We start from the raw sequence: 17,059 nt of genomic DNA, 5'->3' as shown, positions 1-17,059 counted from the left end.
GCACTGATTGACACCTTTACTGACGGATACATGTGGATGAGCGTTGATGTGGTGTTTGTGATTCACACTGATGAGAAAAATAAACAAAATGAGCTTAGTAAACAAGATATAGTGCCGGTGATCAGTTCCTTGTAATCCACCTGGAAACATTCCAAGCACCTGACAGTGGAAAGTACACACACGCGAACATCTAGTCCGACTGTGGTCAAATATTCTTTGTACACCAGGGATCATTCAGTTATTTCCGTGCTATTGGTATATTAAATATGTTTCATTCCATTTCAATATATGCAAGCTTCGCACTAATCGTTGTGAAGTGTGAAAACACGTGTGACAGCCATTTTGTTGCTGTCGTCGCTGTGTTTGCGGCGGTTGTCAGGGTCACTGTACGCCTCCTGTCGTCATAAACATTGTTGTGGTTGGCGGCAGTGCAGCTGTCCACATAAACACGACATGTCTCCTGGGTGCAGGTCGGGTTGGCGGGTCGAGCTGAATGTACGGTAAGTGTCTTGTCACAGGGCGAGTGACGTGCAGCGCCGTCGTGATAACAACGTCACGTCCACACTTGCGCTGAGTCACCACAGCCGACAAATACTCGAGTGTGGAAGAGAGAGAAAGTGTGTCTGTGTGTGCGTATGTGTGTGCAACTTTGTGTGCATGCGTAGGGTTAGGGGTGTGTGTGTAACTGTTTATACGTGTGTTTATATGTGTGTGCAAGTTTCTGGGAGTGATTATGTGTTCGTATACGTGTGTGCGTGAGTATCCGAGTTCAAAAGCCGATTGCCATTATGCAGCATAGATAATGTCTTTGACCTGACTGAAGGTTTTTTTTTTCCTGTGGATGCGAGATTGAGGACGGATAGATGATGATGCAGTCACTGCGCGCGCAGATGACAAGTTGAGGAGACGATAGGATACCCGGGGCACACGACACGTGCAGACGTGCAGCACAGCACGTATCACAATGCAGTGCGTGTCTTCCAGGCTGCAAGAGGTTGTAGCAGCTGTGGGTGAGCATGCTGCATGAGCGTGTCACATCCGTCCTCATCCCGTGTCACGTGGTCTTATATATATATAGCAGGGTGGTCACACGTGGTATCGACAAGCTGGCGTAATATATACACCACCCGACTACTGACACTGCCTCGTACACACAGACAAACTGTCATAAACACACGCATATGCATTACAATTTTTTAAAATATACACACACCTCACGACATTTCACTTGATCACATTAACTAGTAATTACATATAGATGTGCACACATGCACGCAAAAATCTACATTATGAACATACACCTGCACGTGTACAAAAATCATTCTCACATACACGTACATATACGTACACGCACACACGCACACACACGTGGCCTAGCTGATACGGTCTGTGCGTTACGTGCAGTCACACACGGTTACCTTATCAACCCCCGGCGCTGACGAACAGTCGATTGAAGATTGAAAAGCATGACTCACTCTACCCCTCCCACCCGCCTCCACCCCGATGTACCGCTTTGAACCGATCTGCGCTATTCACAGACAGCATGAATGTCAGAGAGGGAGCAGAGTTCAGGCTGTTGTCACTAATGTCTGTGTGTCAACAGAAAGTGAGAGTTGTGGTGGTCGTAGTCGCTGCTGTGTGTCGTGTTGTCGGGTGTCGGGTGGCGTGTGCGGACAGCGGCTATACAAACAGTTACCTCTCCTTGTTGCATGCAACTCTTTCATAACATTACCTTTATTTATTTATTTTTACCTGCGAGACGAGCAACTTTTGTTTTTATCTGAAACTCGCCGACAATCAACCAAGGGAAGATAACCTGCGATGTAGACACACTTGATTTCTGTTGGTTCTGAGGACAAAGGTGTGGCTAGAGACTTGCTTTCTGACTCATCTCCCCTTCTTTGTGGCTTAGATACCTTAGGTACATTCGTACAAGTTTTCCCGACATGCTTTACGCCCATTTAAAATCCTCTCCCTATCTTGAGAATCCTTTTAATAATGTCTGACTCATTCCTAAAAACTGGATAAATATTTGGTTTCACTTTTCATTCATCTCGGTGTTTCGAGACAGATTTAATCTCTAGAAAGAGAAAATCTGTGTTTTTTGTCTCTAGACTCGCTCACCTGGTCTGTTCGTTAGTTCGTTAGGCCCACTACCTGCACACGTGGCTGTGAGCTTTCTAACGGTTTTAACGCAGCACGAGACGATAAATCTACCCACCCCCTGAACCAGACCGGGAGTTAAGGACGGGGGTTGGAAAGAGCGACTGGAGGAGGAAAAGGGAAAGTTTGGAGGAGAGGGAAAGTAGCTGTAGCTCCGTACTGCTGAGGGTCGGGTTGAGTTTGCTGTACATCACCATCAGTGGTAGTGTTTTAACATCGACGTTCATCGTCAACCCTGTCATCAGTGTACGTGAGCATTGGCGCATGCTGCGACTTTTGACCTTCCAGGAGCTGCTGGGAAAAAGGTTTGGGAGCTTTGCTGCCGACAGTCAGGTGGCGGGTGCACCGACCCATCATCGGTCGTGAGAGCCAGATACCCTGGTCCCTTATTTTAATAGTCAAGGTGAAGGTATCTTTGAGTATAATCTGTATCGCACAGTCATGTATGCAGACCATCACGTACTCCGACACTGCAGCCTACTTACAATATCATTCACTATGTAATCTCTCTCTCGTCTGTCTAAAAGCACGTGTGCAAGTCTTCTCATCAACAAAACAAACTTTGAAGTTTTAATTAACTGCTAGAGCACAGTTGGAGAGCACAGCTGTTGAACTTTATGCGTCCGGTGCTGTCAACCTGTCAAGTTAGGGAAGCGACACGAAGAGTTTATTTGTCAACCATTTCGCGACACCACCGCTGCCCACCAGTGCGATCGTCTTAAATAAAGCGACATCTCGAATGTTAATAGAAACAGCAACAGGAAGAGTTCACGTGAGAGATCAACCTGAGGGAAGACTAGCACCCGGCTCAACAAATATTAAAGATGCCTACTTTCATGTTAACAGATATTTCAAACCACCCTTGTACTGCTAGCTTGCATTAGGAAGTATAATAACTTTAGGGGAGATAATACTCTGATCTCGATGATAAAGCAGGATGGGATTAAAAGGCAGTAAATTAAAGACGACAGGCTTCTCTCTGCCTGTGCCAACAGGCCATTAAACCCACCATAGAAAACTTCACGGTGTTTGTGGGAAAAAAAGAAGGGAAGTGCGCTATACACGTCACTTCCGGCTTTACAGAATTTAGGGTGTTTCCCAGTGACAACAGATGCCTAAGGCTATGGTAGTCAAGACTAATTTGTTCCTTGGATTTCACCAAGAAGTGAAATAACCTCAGGTTGTGTATCAACGTCTGGCACAACATCCCTGTCGCCTATGTGATGGTATGAGCGGCCCGGTGGCGCAACGGTTAGCGCTGTTAGCGCCTGTCACCAATACAGTGAAGGTTGACTGCCCTGAGTTCATTTCTCGTCTCTGTTTACAGGGCTGGCTGCTCTCGGTCCAACCGGCTGAAAAAGGAGGAGGTTGGGCGTGGTAAAAACAAAACAACAGTAAACTGTCGTCGATGGCCTATGCACCTGGAGGTGCGAAGGGCAAAATTATATATTATATTATTATGTGATGGTATTGCTTGTGGAGGATGGGGGACATGGCAAAGGGTAGATGTTGTCTGTGTTGTTGTGAGTAATTATCTTAAACGTTTGTCGTGCCTTATAAAGCCAATTTCTACTTTTAAGCCATACCAACACCCTCAAAATATTTAAAATATAATTATTGAAGTGTAAATTTGAGTCTAGTATATAGGTAGACAAGTAATGATTCTAGAGGGTTCGTTACCAGATGCACACAGCCGAGGTGTGCAGGGCCCGTGGAGTTAGAGTGAGGTATGTGGAGAGTAAATATTTACAGCACGCTCTGCTGAGCTGTTGCAAGAAGACTTTGTTGTCGAGGGCAGATCATGTCAAGAGGTGTGAGTCACTCGTCGCCACGCTCTCGATCAAGTGTCGCTAGTGTTGTGTTTGCAGAACGACACACACACACGTGTGGCAAACAGGCTGTCACCCACCCTCTGGCGCATGTCACGTGATCGTCTCCATCATGCAGTGTCATTTGACACCAGTAACATGTACAGTATGGTTTACTGGTCTCCTGCTACATACCACGATGTTTGTCTCCTGCATGTAGGGTCACGATTGTTTGTTTACTACAAATGTAGCGTAAATGTCTGTCTCCTTCATGCCTTTCGTCTCCTACATGTATGTCACGAATATTTGTCTCTTACATACCATGACTGCTTGTCTCCTACATAGCACCCATGTTTGTCTCCTGAGTGCAGCTCACTATCGTCTCCTACATGGAGTATTCCTCGGATACCCAGCCTTGTGAAGAGGTGTTACAGACAGTGAGATGTGACGTATGGCTTTCACAATCCTTGTTATCGTGTTCATCCACTGCGCTACCGAGGCAGCGCCCACCTGCTAAAGGTAGGAGCTGACTTATGTCCAGACAAGGTTGCTCCTGGCAGTCATCCGACGACCCCAGCAACCCTCCTAACCTCAAGGCGGCGACATTTTATAAGCAGTTGCTTCCAGGTCACGCTTGAGTCGGGTCTAGAGCAGCAGTGCGTGGTGTGACGTAATGCGATATGACGTTACGTGATCCCAACGTGCGAGGACGCCTGGTAGCGTTACGTCTCAAAATGCGTTAGGGTGTGTAGTGACGTCAGCACAACAGTACCCAAATCCAGTTTCTCGTCACATTGTTACGCCACATGCGTGTTCGTCGTCATATAAAATGTCGGAAAAGGTTTTTCCTCAGTTTAGCCCAGCACAGACACCATCTTTCGGAGGTCATATCTGGCAACATCAGTCTCGTGATACAATCTCATTTAACGCCTCAGACAGACTTTTGCCTCTTACAGTGGCACGCGCAGGAGTCAACCGGGTCATTTCCGCCACGTGATAGGTCACTTCCGTAAAGACACTATATCTCTGGCTATTTAGCACACATCTTGTTTATTAGCCATTTTAGGGGCACCCGGTAGTGTAGTGTCGCCACTGCAGTTAGATGGCCTGGGTTCAGATCTCGGGCGTTTTTCTTCGGGTACTCTCGATTCCTCTCCATACATAGGGCGAAATTACCTCTGCCTGGAAGCACCTTCCAACCAACCAACCAACCAGCCAGTCTTTGTTTTTTGTGTGTTTGTTTGTTTGTTTTTGTTTTTTTTTCTTTTGTTTATTACTTCTGTGTGAACCATACTGCTCTTTATATTGCTGTATCTTATTATGCCTCATTCTTACTCATATTCATAATTTACATAAATAATTCTGAAGCAGTCATACAACAAGTGGCTCATCGGTCCTAACAAAGGACCTGCGTCACACTCCTACTACTCTCAGCTCGGGTTGGAAGCAAAGTGGTCGTGGTGGTGGGTCTACATTCTAAGATCGAATCCATGCTTAGGGGGTTCATCAAGTAGTTAACACTACGAGCGTTGTCGACTCTGTAATGAAATTAATCAAACCAAAGTGGTTGCCTTGGGGAAAGAAGGGTGTGAAAATAATTAACCCTCTTGAAAAAGTCATAATGGCAGAATCCAGGACGTGTATCCGAGAGCGGCATAACGATATTTTATACTTGTGTGTGCATGTATGTGTCTCCTGCTAATGGATTACCACTTGCCCCGACCAACTTCCTTCGTTAACCACTCGCAGCTTTCCTAACAGAGACGCCAAAGTGCATCAGGTCAGAGAACCAGGTCAAAGGCCATCAGTCATTATACAGTTGTCAGCCCCGCCACAGATAAGTGGCATCCGCGTCAAGCTAATGGCTGTAGCAGAAGATTTAAGGAATGTTCTCCTCTCCTGATTTAAGTCCAGTAAATAAAAAGGTTCTTATCAGACCACATGCGGTCGCCGCCAGAGGGAGCCTGACTTCCAGAGGACAGCTCTGCTTCCCCCGGCGAAAACGAGGCTGAAATACTGGCTGCTGAAGTTGTTGATAAGAAGACGACAGCATCAGCAGCTTCTATCTAGAAACAGAGTAATAGGCATAGAATCCTCCTGACGATTTTATTCCCAGATTAAACGTTTTTTTAAACATAAAAATTTTACAACCAATTAGTTGCAATTCATTAAAATAATTTTTGAAATTCCTTTATATTCATAAATCAAATAGGTTTTTCATAGATATTATAAAACGATTATTGATCAAGATTGAAACTATATACTTTCGGCATTTATATTTACCATTAAATACAGATATCTGTATATATAGAGAAAGAGAGATAGCTTATATCCTAATTTCTGTGACCATAAAAAAACAAACAAATAAACAAACTTAAGATAAGGATGAGCGGTGGTACAGGGGAGCTGGCTGAAGATGTGAAGATGTGAACAGGTTACAAACGGAGGCGAACGGCAATGAATGAGGAGGGGAACGATGAGGGCAGTTAGAGGGAGGGAGGCCACTAGGCAGGGGAGGGACTTGTTTTCTCTTCCACCAGCCTCGTTGCTCACTTTTCTCTACCTGCTGAGGTTTGTGTGTGTAGAGGTCAACTACTCTCTTCAACTTTTTCGAATAGCAGTGCCATGAAAACAAAATTTAAAAATTCAGATCCTAATTCTTAGGGTTTGGGAATGTCACGACCAATTTCTGAACCAGGAAAACCAATTTGTTGGGTTTTTTTCTGTACGTCTTGGAAAAAAGTAATTCAAGTCGCGCACAGGTGCAGCAGGAGTGGGTGAGAACCATCAAGTTCAATGACGACAGCGATCCCAACTCTCCATGTTTCTCGATGTGGTTCGTGGGTTTTTTCCTGATTGTGATAAGAGTTCAAGACTCCGTGTAACCGAATCCTCCTGTGAGTTTAAAAGCTAAGCTGGGTTAAACACGAAATTAAACTCAAAGCCGTTAATAGTAGGGGCAGACCACCGCCTCTCTACCTTTCTCATTGCAAAGTGGTGTGGTGTTTTCAATGAATATTGACCTTTAGGTGTAAACAAGCACAAGTTGTGTCTAGTATCTAAGTCCTTGTATAGCGCAGTCCACGTGACAGCTGTCAGTAGAAGGATTAATACTTTCGTGACGTCACTGGAAATAATTTTTGACCAAAATAACAACTTTCAGGAACTACGTACGATATTTAAAAGTTATCTACCAAACGTAACAGTCCTCTAAGATTCTGGAAATCCATTTCAATCAACTAAGCCATTTTAAGAAGAAAATTACACCCCAGTTGACCTTTAACCTCAGCAAGGCAGGACGCTCAACGCTACGACAACGAGTGTCGCCAAGCACAGCCACTCGAGCCAGAGAAAGTTATTCGAAAAATCGCAACAAAGCTGTAGGATCTATTTATAGGCTGTTTGAGGAAGACCATTGAAGTCTTCGCGCAGAAATACAAAAGAGGTGAATCATATAATCCATGTTGAGGAGTAGATAGTGCAGGGTGTGCTGTGAGGACGAATAAATGACCCATATTTGAAGGTACTTCCTGGGCAACCGTCTTGGATCTTATTTTGTCCCGAGAAAAACAGCGAAATGTCCCCCCAGGTCCGCATGCCGATCGTGTCCACAGCCTTTGCCATGCTTTTCCCGACTCACGTGCTGGATTCTAAAATTATGCTCCATGTGTCCTTCTGCATTTTTCGAGACGTTCTCTGCCCTCGATCGTCAACACGCGAGGCTCGGCGTTATTTTGACGTCAGCACGTGAGGGATTTGCCCCACAGCACGTGTAAGCTGCACGCGCCCACTTCCTCAAACAAAGGATTTTCTAAAGAGCTGGAGTCCAAGTCCTCGAAACAGTTCAAAAAATGTTGATGTTGCATCAGGCCAGTTACCTGAAGAAAAACAAATGAATACTCCTGGCCGGATTCGAACAAATCAAGAAACATTTTTCTTTCTTGTTTTTCATTCCTATCGTCTTTTTTTCCGCTGAATGGGATGGGGATAAATAGTAAGGAAAAGGCGATGCCGGGAAAGGATTTTATCCGTTTGTAAAGATGACCTAAATATTTTTTCCTAAAGGAATAAAAGCTCAAAGACGAATCAAAATGAAATTTTCCGTAAAATCCCGAAACACGCAGACACACAACCACTCTCAGTCTCGCCGCAAACTTGTGACATGTTGTGTGTAACTGTGGTTGACCTTTTGACCTGTGGACTAAAAACCAACGATTTCTGTACGCAAAAGGGTTGTAAAAGCTGACTGGTTATAAGATGATGTAACAGCGGAAATTTTCGTGCCTTTTCGGGCTCTTCCTGTCTCGATAGGGAGTTCATCATGGTGGCGTCAACTCTTCGTCATCAGGATAATCAGCCAATCACAGGCCGGAAACGGTCCTCGCTGAGCTCATACAGGACACCAGAACCACCGAGTGGTGAACCTGCCTCGAAAAGGAGGCCACGGTTATTGTTTGTTATCGTTTTGCTCAAGCCGGAAGTGATGCACGACTTTCTGGGAAACACAGTGCTTTACTCCGCACTAGCAGTCTGAGACTGAAGAATGTCAGAAAAGATTAAAATAGTCCGCGACTACATCGAAATGTTTTAAATAAACGTTTATGTGATGTAAATTGTAAATTTATTTATCAGAGCATATGCGTTTACCAAAACAACTAATTTCTGTATTCCGTGGACACATTGGTAATGTCTCCTAACCGATGTGTATATTTTTACATGGTTTGATGACACTGACTGTCAACGTTTCTGTAGACTGACTCATCTCAGTGTATTTTTAAGGATTTTCGTGTGGTGACACATGTCAATGCCACCAAACTGACACCTCAACATATCTTTGCAACCATATCGGGTAGTGAAACTCATTTTCATCACTGACTCATTTCTCTGTCATCTAATACAAGATTAGATTGCTTTCTACATTTCAGCTTGATTAATCCACAAGGTATCCTATGGCGGAAACTAAATACTTACGACATACAACCGTGTCGACAATCTAATTGTGTGATTACACCAAGCTGCAAGTTAGAAACAATTAGCGAGTAATCATGCACGCGCTTTCTAAGTGTTACTTGATCTTTGAGAAGAGGGGCAGCAAGGGGGGCGACCGAAGGACCAGGAAGACCTTTCCTACCGGAAACCGGAAATGACATCACGGATGCAACGGCGCAAATGCGACTCGCGCCAGTGGGAGAGCAAAGAGAGGAAACAGTTCGCAATGTCCACAGCAGCGAGGAATGCGGCGAGAATATTATTTGAATCTTCCTGACCTGCCAGCACCTGACAAAAAAAAAAATATAAAGGACTCGGTCACCAGAAATAGAAATGGCGCCCAAGTGTCAGATTGTTGTCTAGAAAGGACGTTTCATTCTTTCTTCTGTCTGTCTTTTTAATCGTTTTCCCTTCCTTTTGTCTTTTTAGCTGTCTCTCGTTTGTCTGTTGTGTTTTCTTAACCCTTGTTCCTTTCATAAAAGTAAATAAATAACCTGGATTGGAATCTCCCGCTGGCAGCAGACATGTTGTCTTCGTGTCTCAGCCAACGTCTGTTGAACAGACCCGGAAGCTCTATCTCTCGGGCTACCCCAGTGTCACAAGGGATTCCCCTGCGTCAGACAGGGTGACATAAATAAAAACAACAGTTGTGAGCTGTACCACCAATAAACTCCTACAACAGCAAAGTTCTGTCTTCTGGGCTCTGCACGTGTGTCACAGCGGCAACTCCTGATAAACATAATCACAAAGATGAAGTGTGTCAGTGTCACACACCTGATACACATAGACACATAGTATCATAACATATAGGTTGTTCTTTAGTATAGCTTTATTTAAATGAAAACATCTTTAACCGTCTTACAATTTATTATGTAAATATATATACATCGTAACCTATTACAATTTGTTATATGATTGTATAAATAGTAACTGTTTCCCGTATATTACATAATGCATACTCGAATACAAGTAGGATCAGGGTATTGGAAACATGAATGCCAGCAGAAGTGAAGATGGAGCTGTTAGGTGGACAAAAGACAAGGCAAGACTAGAGAACTGAGGTCAAAGTGTGAAGTATAGGCAGAGAGCGGGGTGGTCATGTCATGGCGGACAAGTCTGAAGACATTGTAAACATTGTGATTACAGATACCAGAGTGACAGAGTGTAGAAGACAGGGGGACAGTGAGTGCAGATACCAGAGTGACAGAGTGTAGAAGAGAGGGGGACTGTGACCCTAGACTGACTAGTGGGACGAAAAAAGACGGAACCGGCGAACAAAAGGAATTGTTAGTAGAACTTTTTTTTCAAAAAGTGCTTGCAAACTGTACCTGACTAATAGAAAAGGACGAAAGAAGGTTTTAACGATTTTAGCCTTTAATATCCACGTCTCCTTCGACACTCATATCTCTATTTTTTCTTCCTTTCTTTCATTTTTCTCCTCCCCTACCCTGTCTCTTCTTTTCTCTCTCTCTCGCTGCTTTGCACATTCCCCTCTCTCTCTCTGCACCTTCCCCCCCTCTCTCTCTCTTCTTGACTTCCTCCATTTGCAAGATTTACAATCGCGTGACTTGTCAAGAGAACTCCTCGTATCAAGCACAGGTCTCTCATTCCACATCCTTCAAACCTCTTTTAGCCATATGGCAGCCGCTCAGACCCAAGAGCCTGGCACGCCGATTATGACAGTCTGATTAAATTCCGTAACCCCCAGACTCCCACCACCACCACCACCACCACCACTCTCTCAGCCAGCAGTTCTTCACCCCATCCCTCCCTCCCCTCATCTCCTCCGCGAATTAGAGGGATGAGTGATGATAGGATGTTGGACAACAAACTGAAGCTGGAGAAGAGGCGCACTTTACAATTCTCTCTGATGCTGGTACAGCAAGTATGTGGTCCTCACCAGGCCCCAGCTGTCTGGGGTTTATATCTCACCGGGTACGTGTATAGGATCTCTCTAACGCCGACTTGCAGCTGTAGGTTGACTGTGAGGTCAGCCCTGAGACCAACCTGAATGGTGTGCGTTGTTTGCAGATATCAGTAGATGTAGATATAAACCTAACTCTTAAATGTCAGCCTCCAAAACCCATCTGTTAATTAATTATCCGCTGAGATTTTCATCCACGAACAACGAGCGCTGATAACAGTGTACTACGTCACGCTAGCAGTGTACTACGTCACGTTGGTGCACCATTTACAACATTGCCAGGCGTCAACCCAATCAGAGCGAACGTTAAGGTTATTCAGACGTTGAAAGCTAGCATTTCTCGTGCTAAAGTAACAGTTTTTGCCAGAACCAAGAGAAATTATTTATTTCTCTCTCACTCCAGCCTCACTCCCTATCTCTCTCTCTTTTTTTTCTTCAAGCTCTCCTTTATCTAGATATACAGACATCCATACTTTTTTAAAGTGGTGTCAGTCATTTCTCTCTCTGACAGCAGGAGACCAACAAACACGACCAGTACCTCCCTCGTCCTCCCGTCACCCACCCACTTGACTACTTCCGTTAGTAACACTACCCAGTGGGTAGCAACACTACAGCAGCTACTACACCACGTGCGTCAACACCATCACCGTTATTCTCGCGCCACCTCGTGGCTTCGTCATTAATACAAGTCTGGAAGGTAGACGAGGAACGACGGTTGCTGACGTCACTGGACAGGAAGGTGAGCGGGTGTCACTCGCCGCTCGCTGCCCACGCTCAGCTCAGTCTGCAGACCTCAGGCTTCCGTCCTGACAGGGAACTGAGACTGGAATAAATAAAAATAGTCGCATTGTAGTACAGCGTGCTTCCTCTTCCTTGCACGTGTAGAGGATTTGTTTTACATACTCTGTTCTTCGTGGCTAAAATAATGTAGTTGTGTTTACATGAGACAGAACACAAATAATCTCAATTTTGTGGCACAAACAAACACACACACCACACAAACATACACACGTGCATACACACAAACACTGTAAGAATGAGATGACAGTGTGAAAACAGACACAGAGGTAGAGTGGGGATTGAGAGCTTGGTCACGTGATATCAACTATTTGCTGACTGTTGTCTAGCCTTAATACCTGCACCACAACTCTGGTGTTGCTGCGCTGACGCTGGTGGTTGTGTAGTGGCACGACACGTAGAATCATTGGAAGAACATTTGTATCCGCGCTGCCGGGTGCTTCTCAACGACTGGCACAACGGTGACAGCTGACGTGGACTTCCTGGCAACAATCAACCACTCACGTAGGCCTACAGTTGATAAAGTCACAATATTATCACGTGATTCGTAGTCTGAATGACGTAGAAGGCCGTGCCTTCTGTCAATAAATAAACACTCGCTCTTACTTTCTTTGTGTACGAGTGTGTGAGAGTATCTGAGTGCGTGCGCGTGTGTGCGTTTGTAAGTGTGTGTGTTACGTGCATGCATGGCAGATAGCCATTAGAAGAGAATGAGCTGTGCGTACCAGCAAACACAACCTTTCTATGATGTTTTGTCACTGAGTTGGACGAGAGATCATTAGAGGAACTCTGTCTTCCGTAAACCTGTAGTCATGCTAGCCTATCGAGTTTGCGCATGCGTACTCTAAAAAAACAAATGTCGACTTAATTCCTTTAAAAAAAAAAAGGAGGAATCAAAAGACAGAACGAAAAAGAGGTAAGTGACCTTGAGTGACCAGGGTTCGTGACATAATTCTCTAAAATTAGATTTTGTCGTTTTGTCAGTTTAAGCGGTCACGACCAGCTGTGACGTCCAGAGTACTAAAATGACGTCAGAGTCCAATACCTGTCGATCATCACAACAGGTAGGATCAGCGGATTGGAACGATGATTGAGTGTCGCAGGGAAGTCATTCACTCGGCGGTGAGGAGCTCGTGGCTGACCGTGTGTGACGTAGAGGTGTTTGCAGTGACGTGGCCAGGCGGCTGCTCACGGCACGTCCATGTGTGTACGTGTGGACATGAGCCGACCTGACCCCAGCTCGTTGATGCACGAGTCGACCTTTGGCTTTTGGAATGTGCCAGATGTGACGCTGATGTGAGTGGCGTCGCTGCAGGTGTCGCGAAGGTATGCGCGCTGCACGCGTTTTTCGGGCATATGGAGTTATCTCGCCTGCCCCCTGTGCACTCACAGCTTCTGCCTTCGGTTCGATGCCGCTTTCCACCGTCAGGTCTAACGGGGGGACTCGGGGAAAATGGTTTATTTAAAAAAATAAAAAAAAACCCACAAGAGGACATGTTTTGGTCTTACACTGTCACTGGATTCTTTACAGTTGACATTATTGTTTATCTGACATTTGTGATGTAATTTATTATCATGTACCTTGTTTTAAATAATTGTCTTGTGTGATATGGTTATGGTGGGGACTCATTAGTCATCAACCCCCAAACCCCACATCTGTGTGTGAGTTGTGTTTTGTGTGTGTGTGAGAGAGAGAGATGCGTGCGCGCATGTCTGCATGGAAGTTTTCTTTGTCCGTGTGACATGCGTGCGTATATAACGTTACAATCGAATCTCAATATCTGCAATGGAAGTTTTCTTTGATTGTCCCCCCCTCTCGTCAGGCCTTGTGTTTTGGTCCTGGGGCTTGACTCAGCATGATTAGCTGTCAAATAGGAAGAATGGATCGAAAACTCTGTCTCTGTCTGTGTGTGTGTTTTTGTTTTTGTTTTTTTTTTTGTGTGAATGTATTTATTTGTCTCTGTCTGTGTTTGTGTTTTGTGTGTGTTTGTTTACGTTCTGTGCAGTCGAGTTAGTCTGTATTTCTTCCTTTGTTTGTTTGGGGTTTTTTTCTAACGCTGGCAGAAAAACCTTCAGAGAAACCTCACAAAAAGTCCCTAATATAATCACCAAAATACGTCCCTGAGATACCCAGTCACAAACATCATGAACCGTGACAACCGATTCTTACGCTTCGAACTGGAAGTGACGAGCAGGCTGAGCAGCAGCCAATCAGAATCGCTTTCTTATGCAGCCTGGGCACGTGTTTCCGTCCCATCATGCAGCCTGGTAAGTCCCAGCCCATGTGGCCACTTACAGAAGGAAAGCTCTTCCAGCGCAGAAAAGTGCACGAGATATGCGCGAGCACATCGCGAGATTTGCTGTGGCACGTCCCGAGTTAAGTCCCCTGTCAGATTACCCCAGTTTGCCCAGACTCGGGGTGTTTGCTGTGGGATCTGATTCGTCCAAGACAAGAGGACCTCTACTTTGTAAGCTAAGATAATCTTTCCTCCGTCAAACCTTTGAAGCGGGCCGACTGTAGCTGGAGTGAGAGGAAAGGAAAGAGAAAGGGAGGGTTTTAATTGTAATTTGACTTCAGTGTCCCACGGGGAGGGACTGACGTCAGCATCAAAAGAAAGGAAGGATTAGTACGAGGGTGGGAAGGACAGCTTAAATTTTTTTAAAAGGAAGAAAAGACAAAAGAATCAAGGGTCAAGTGTCATCTGTAGAATATCTGAGTGTCTGCATGCTTCCAAAACTAACAGAAACAAGAGAATACACTTCGTCTGCTTTTATTTGCTGTCGTGTCCAGATGTCGGATTCTGGCTGACATTTGTTTACTGATATGTATGTTTCGCCCATGATACTTCCGAGAAGCTTTTATTTCAAAACTCGTTTTAAACTGTAGTGTTTTCTCTACTCCTTACATAGCAGTCCCAGAGAGAGGGCGCCATTGATGACACTACCCACAGAGACAAACAATATTTGGATTCCATTCCGCCTTCCTTTATCGCCCCTTGTTCCCGGTTGTTCGTATAGCAGCTTTGAGGAAACGCACGTTTTGAAAGATGGATTTTGGATCGTCTTGGAGCAAACTGCTAATAAACCACCAGCAGTGGCATTCCGCGGGATAAGAAAACCCCAGGGGGTGAGGAGGAAAGTTCGTGATAAGAAAAATATTTGATGGTCAGGAGGAAAGTTTGTGGCAGGAAAAACGATCTAAGAAGAACCGCCAGCGACACGCTCGCACCTGCATGACTCTTCACAGAAGGAGATACAAATTGCGACACGAACGTTTGCTGACATCAGAACCTGCTGACGGTGGGTTTTCCCTTCTTCTGATGATAAAATCCTCTGAGGCTTTTGCGTGAAGATGATTGCGCGAACTCACGCACAAGCACACGCACACGCACACGCACACGCACACACTCCATAGAATGGTGAGAGTAATGGAAAACAAGGTCTTGTATGTTTGTTTGTTATTAACACTTACTGATCTTCTCCACAAGAAGTCTTTTTATGTCAATCTCCACACAATGACCAGATTCATCAGAAGCCATCTCAAAAATTATTCTAAAAATTATTTCTTTCAAATCTCATGAACATTTGCTCCAGGAATTCAGAATAATCACTGGTCTTCAGACATCAGTGCTGGCGATCTTCGTCTCCCGAAAATGAAGGTCTGCACTTGATGCACAAGCCTTCGGGCTCTGAGAAGACGATCTTTCAAATTCCTGCTTCTCAAATACCTTGGCCGATGTGAAGGTAGAAGGTCAGTCAAGCAAGAAGATGGCAGCTCTGTCCTGCCCTCCCCGTCAAAGAATGTTCAGTGATAATTGGTGGCAATGGGGTATCTCCTTGATGTTTCACCTTCTGGCAGCAAGAAATCTTTTTTCATTTAAACATGAGATATTTGTGCTGTCGTCTAAATAACGAAAGAGAAAACAAATGGATATACACCCAAAAGGAATGAAAGAAGGGAGAAATAATAAACGAAAGAAGACATAAACGGATCGGAAGAACAAAAAGCAGGAGTGGACCATTTGTATTCGACCATTGTTCCCTTTTCGCAAGAGCTCTCCTAAAAGGAGACTAAGGAAATTGGATGTTGGCAGGAGCAGATAACCCTGTGTCAAGGGTGCGGAACTCAAGAAGCCATTTGCGCATGTCGCTCAAGTCTAAGATCATTAGCAAGCGTGCATGCGAAGAAAGTGGGAGAGAGAGAGAAAGAGGAAGGAAAGGACTCAGTTTAGCCTTATCATCATTGAGAACTTTATGCCACAGCGTTGGTACGTTTCGACAGCACACCCAAACCACATGCTGGCCACTTCTGCAGCAGCCACTGAACGGCCTCGTCTGCAGGTAACCGTTCTTTCATTCATTCAGAACTCTAGTATGCCATTCAGCCATACCCGAGCTCGGCACCCCATCCATCACCCAGCCACCCTACCCGCCACCGGGTTGTTATCGGTCTTTCAGGCAGTGTGCGCCGTTCCGCAGAAACGTCTGGAATCATATTTCCTGCATTCCAAATTTTTCAACGCGGAGATAACGGGTCAACGAAAGCGTGGCTGACTCTCCATCTGCTGGATGGAGGAAGGGGATGGGAGATGCCAAGCATTTTTCCCCTGGGGTCCACGTCTCTAACGAGGCCAGCAGACAGGATGACGACCGCGCGGAGAAGTGTTCGGTTTTGTCAGTTGAGAGATACGACTGACGATGCAGTCTGGCTGAGAAGTGCCGGTCACGTGAGCTACCGTTAATAAGATTTATTTCCCCAGTTTCGCGGACCGGCCAGGAAGTCGCCGCCTTGTTGAAATTTGTTAATAAGGACCGCAGGGAGAGTAACCTGACCTGACGAGTTAAAGATTGCAATGTCAATGAAGTGCTACATGACTGAAAACGAAACTTGGCTGTCTGGTGAAGGATCGATGTTGGACGGATGGTGAGAAAGAGAACGTGTGTGTGTGTAGTGCTGTGGAGTGTATAAAACTGTTTGACATACATCCAGATATATGTAAAGGTGTTACCATCATCACTCAAATGAAACAGTAAAACGGTGTGGCTGGGAAAGACAGATATTTGAAGCTCCTGTGGTCTCCGTTATCGTCACCATCATTATCTAGCTCGCCCGACATTGCCATTATCGTTACCACCATTTTCTGGTAATAACTGTGTCCCCTTAGCGATGTACTGAGACGCTTTACTTACAAGTATACATGTTAATTTTTGAGACTGTTTTATTGTTTAAATATTTGAAATACAGATTTACTTTCCTGTACATTTCTTTCTGATTCCTTGTTTCCTTCTGATCATCGTTTCCTCCTTTTTGCTCCACTTATTTGCAGTTTGTTTTTTTTTTTTTGTCCAAACGTGCCTTCGTGACTGGCATTGCATT

Source organism: Pomacea canaliculata, linkage group LG10 (genome assembly GCF_003073045.1).
Source record: "Pomacea canaliculata isolate SZHN2017 linkage group LG10, ASM307304v1, whole genome shotgun sequence".
In the NCBI taxonomy this organism is placed as follows: domain Eukaryota; kingdom Metazoa; phylum Mollusca; class Gastropoda; order Architaenioglossa; family Ampullariidae; genus Pomacea; species Pomacea canaliculata.
Note: the sequence above shows the minus strand (reverse complement) of the source record.